Source organism: Magallana gigas, chromosome 1 (assembly GCF_963853765.1).
Source record: "Magallana gigas chromosome 1, xbMagGiga1.1, whole genome shotgun sequence".
Taxonomy (NCBI): Eukaryota; Metazoa; Mollusca; class Bivalvia; order Ostreida; family Ostreidae; genus Magallana; species Magallana gigas.
The window spans coordinates 22,042,321-22,047,461 of record NC_088853.1 but is presented as its reverse complement, the minus strand read 5'-3'; the positions used below and the strand labels follow the sequence as shown (position 1 = coordinate 22,047,461).

Sequence of the window (5,141 nt, the reverse complement as noted above, 5' to 3'; positions counted from 1 at the left end):
GCAGCGCTTGCTTTCAAGGGTATACTTCTGAACGGGGTTTACCCTCTGTGTCCACTCTGGGTTTACAATGTACTTTGGGTTTACTCTGGGTCCACTCTAGTAAACCCGAAGTAAACCCAGAGCAAACCAAGAAAGAAAACACAGTGTTTAGTTGGAGTTTACTTTCTGTTAGGTTAGGTCTGATCGGTACTGTACATGTAAATGTCAACCAGTAAAAGAATGGAAAAAGGAATTGGTAAAACTTTACTTCTGAATGTTCCTGCTAAATGTATATTATAAGAAATATGTCATTCTACATAAGGATTAGCAAAACCGAGCCTCTTCCTTACCCCATGTCTTATTATCCGTTCTTGAAAACACACTAATGCGCTCAATTCGTCTAGGTCTCTGCAAATTCACTACCCACATAGCAAAAACTTGGTTCTCCTTGGTCGAGGTGCATACTCCTTGAGTGATAATACCAGCTAATACTTTACCATCAACTAGTCTATCACTTTGATGCTTATCAATAATCGATGTCATTTGAAAAGTCGGACGATGCAGAGCCATATTGACTGTAAAAAAATTAAAAAAAAAACTAAACTTAAAAAAAACCGCTGTTAATAAACTAATAGATCATGGAATTGGTGTGTGAAACGTATGTCAACGTATGTAGCTAACTTTATTATACATATCTCATTCAAGATGATTTAATTAAGAAAAAGATGAAAATTCACTTTATAATAAAATGAAATTGACTGAAAATTAACATCTGCAAGTAAACAGATCTTGCTTCAAAAAGACATCAGGAAAATATACATCGTAAGAAAAAAATGTTTAGAATAAGTTCTTTTATAAAATTCATACTTATGAGAATTAGCAAAAAAAAGAATTATCTGCATAGATAAGATTCGTCGGAAACAAAATGCAATAAATAACTTCTTTTTATAGAATTCATAGCAAGAGGAAATACTATAACTCACTTCTTTTAAAATGATCACAATAACGACCGTCGTAGCCGGGAGTACAATATCCAAGACACAGTCCGGTGAGAATACTACAGTGATGGCAGTTGATAGGACACGGCTTAGAGCAATTCCCACCATAGAAACCAAGGGGACAACCTTTAATATCAGTTGGAAACAAAGAATATTTTAACGAAGTTATCGACCTCTTGCTTACGAGGGATTAGGGGTTAATGATCATGACCATTTCAGACTGTCTTGATTTCTTTAAGATGAAGGGCACCATACGAAAATACTCAAATCTAAATTATTTGAATGTTTTCTTGACTAAAAAAGACGTTACAGATTTAGAAAATTAAAGCTTAAAATTTTAGTTACATCTGATATTTTTTTTGGTTGACACTAAGATCGTCTCACTAAGTTTACATTGACTTGTCAGTAAACATATAATGCCGAGAGAATTAGCAAATTAATTTAAAAAAACGCAGATGCTATATTTGACTATAGTTATTGTTTACAAATAAAAACATAAAAAAATGTTTCTTCATTTAAGTTGATTTTCTCTCTTATTAATAAATTCAACGATTTAAAACTGAAAATGTAATGATAAAGTCTTTTAACGTCATCACTTACCAAAAACCTCGACCTCACAGAGAGCTATCTGTGATTTTGCAGAAAAGCCCAGATTTGTTGTTGACATGAGATTCCTCGTAATGTGTTGATATAATACGTATCGGCCTACTGTACCACAGTATGCGGTGGTTTTAGGATGTATGTCTAGTGAAACGTGGTTGCTCGCGTGGTAGCAGACATATCCGTCTTCTTTTTCTGTTGTATTTGATATGTAGATTACGGAATCCAAGAAAATGCTTTCATTGGTGGCTTTTGAAAATCAAAGAAATAAAAAATAGTAGTATCTTTTAAAGGTCGTCAACCCAAATAAGTCTTTACCTACATGTATAATTGTTTACCTGTTGAAATAAATAAGGAATTTTATTATAACATATTAAAAATTATTATTCAAGAACGGGTTTAATTTTTAAGGAAAATAACGGCTGTGTGAGCAAGCACAACAATCTATGTACGAACTTATACGGAAGACAAGAACTTTGCCTATTGATTGTGAATTTGATTTTTTTATATAAAATGTTGTACCAGGTTTGTTATATGCATTTGAATTTTAGAGTTGAGAAAATGTTGACATTAATGAACGTGTCAATTTAAAATATTTGAAACATATACATAATTTGAAAGGTGTACACCTATTTACCTGGTATATGGTTAAACTGGACGATTTCCCCAGACTGTATATAACAATTTCTACTAGCATTTTCATTTTGGGCCAACATTAGCAATAGCAGTGAAAAAAATAAGCTAAATTACATATATGTATGAATGTACATGCATACTTCATGAGAAAAATACCAAATCAATGGCTATACTCTATAAAAACAATTAGACAAATGCCGACTTTTAAATGTTTGGTATACCATTATAACACCAGTTGGATTAAGACAACTAATAAACAAACGTTAAGAGATCAGTTTTGACAAAAATGACAACTCGATATTCAGGAATCGATTAAAGGGTGATATATAGAATTTATATGTATATTGTATTTATGTAAATATGCTATTTTTTCTTCATGTACTTCAGATGCCATTTTATGGTTTTGATTGAAAATCAACATGAATTTAAATTGAACTGAATAAAGTAAACGTTACAAAAAGTATAAAACTGAGGTATCATAACTTCACCTTTGTTGGTTGTTTTGATTTCCATTTTATGACGTTCAAATTATGCAATATACACATGTAAAATAATTTTTATTCGAGAGTGCACTATGTGTTTGCGAGGTTAGTGAGGACATTGCATTTCAATCAAGTAGTTGTTCAGATAAGTTCACCAGGTGTCCAAGTAGCGTAAACGACAATTCGCGAGCTTATAACCGATACAACACAAGTTCGATCCCCGTAATCGACAGTGGTTGTATGTGATAAAGTACGACAGTCGCCCGCTTGAACATGTAGTTCTTTCCGGGTACTCCTGCTTCTTCCCAAACCAATGACACCCTCACGCTTACATCTTTGCCAACAAGAGATTTTATTATAAGTTATGGAACTTGTTTACCAATTGTTGTAAAATTGATAATGTTTAGTTAACAGATTTAAACCAGTTGGTTTCATTACTCAAATCAAGGGATGTTAACGAGTATACGAGTACTCGACTAGAGGAACATTTAAAACATTTTCATGTTTTCTTAACGCAGCAGTTTTTGAGCTACGAATAAAAATTAGTTTTCTTTTTTTATCATTTTTTATTTCTAAGTTACCGACTGTGCAATTGTAACATTTTTTTGTAACGTTGACCGCCTTACATATTGATCTCTTTTGATTTTGAAGAGCAAGTATTTGTTTTGAATAGAAAAATTTAGGCAGATACTTACTAAAGATGACCAATGTAATGGGCTGTGTAATCAGTTGGTCAGTAGAGTATATGTATGTTTGATCAGACATTTAATCATATCAATATTTAATAAAAGGGGTTTAGTTTTTTTTATAATCATTAAACTTAATTTTTGATTAGGAATGTGATGATGTTTTAACATGAAACTGATCACACTTGATCTGTTTTTGATATTATGGAGCTCATTTTCTTGTAAGTGTCACAAGTAAAAGCAAAAGATAAGGTATTTGCTAATGACTATTAAGATAAAATACTTCTTTAATTTATCAAGCAAAATTCGTTTAGTAAATATTTTTATAATGAAGTTATAAAATGTATTTTTTTAGTTTAAAATACTATATACGTGAAATTATCATTATTTGATTTCAGAAGGACACACAGTTCCAAAAAATCAACGAGTGCACATATACTTCACTATCGCTCGACTAAAAAACCCATGATTAGTCGACTAAGCCAATCGAGTAAAATTGACATTTCTGCTTAACATGAACACAAGAAAGAGTATTTCACTTACCATACCTTAGTCCACCGGATTTATGATATAAAACTACTGTATATATACTGTACGTAGCCTCGAGGTCAACCATCCACGTGACTTCCTTCGAAGATGGGTAGGACATTGCGCACTGATCCCGTCCTCCTGAGCTAGTCTCGTACAGCCCATCTACTGCCTTCGCAGAGGAATATTTTTCAAGAGTCTGCCATGTAGGCTTCCTATACGCCAGGTTATCTGTATTTATAAAAGTATCCAATAGGTAAATATTATAGTACATCAATTATGTAAAGAAGTTTATCAAAGGGTTGTTTAAAATAGGTGAACAAATTATAACACAAGAGCAAAACTTCATTCAACCCATGTACTGCCTTTGTTGATTCCTTTCAAAATCTAAAAGAAATCAAATACTTTGGTTTTGTTATGCCTGGTTTCTTAAAAAATATTTAAATTGTCAGAAAGAAAAAAAATATTAATAAACTAAACGAAATGAAAACAAAATAATTATAAATCAGCTACATTAAAAATGATAAATTGAAATCTACAATGAATGGCTGTTAAGAATCCGTTATCTTACCATTCTTTAAGTCAAGTTATTCACCGATTAATTGAATTTAGATAGTTAGATTGGCAGCAAATATATTTTTAGATGTACAATGAATTTAAAGATATAATTTTAGCAGCTATAGAACAATTGCTAGATAAAGAAAAAACCAGAGGTTTAAAAAAAAATTCTACCCTAACATGTTAGCTTCAAGTTTTTATTACAGAAATGGAAAGATACATATGACCACGACAACTTTTACCGTCAACATTACATTAAACAAATTATTTAATGTACTTACATCCCACAGCCTCACAGAGCGGCAGCGTGGTCAGCGAAAAGAGTGCAACGAACAGCATTCCTTATGGTGTCTTGTTCTACTGCACGAAGTAGATGCCTCAACAACTTCTATATATTTACATAGATAGCAATTCGGTACCCTTATTTTATACTTAAACAGCTATTTCAGCTATTTTTCTCACTTTTTACTTGTTTTGACAATCTGTATTATAAACAAGATGTTTACAACTATTTTAAATGTTTTATTTATGAGGATGTATGGTGCATTTTATGAATATATTAATAGTCAACAAGATAAATTTTCTCTTTTTTTAGAGTTTTGAATAAAGCAGAAAAAATAAACGCACATTAGAACAAACTTCATTCTGTTAATATGTTTTCTACTTTCATATTA

At 31.5% G+C, this 5,141-nt stretch overlaps 1 long non-coding RNA gene across 1 annotated transcript; it reads right to left on the bottom strand.

Moving 5' to 3' along the window:
- Positions 1-335: 335 nt before the first annotated feature.
- Positions 336-1,864, bottom strand: LOC117687830 (uncharacterized). The gene is made up of 3 exons (XR_010711646.1): positions 1,578-1,864; positions 963-1,103; positions 336-554 (listed from the first exon to the last, which is right to left on the bottom strand). It is a non-coding gene; the product is annotated as an uncharacterized lncRNA (long non-coding RNA).
- Between the last annotated feature and the right edge of the window lie 3,277 nt (positions 1,865-5,141).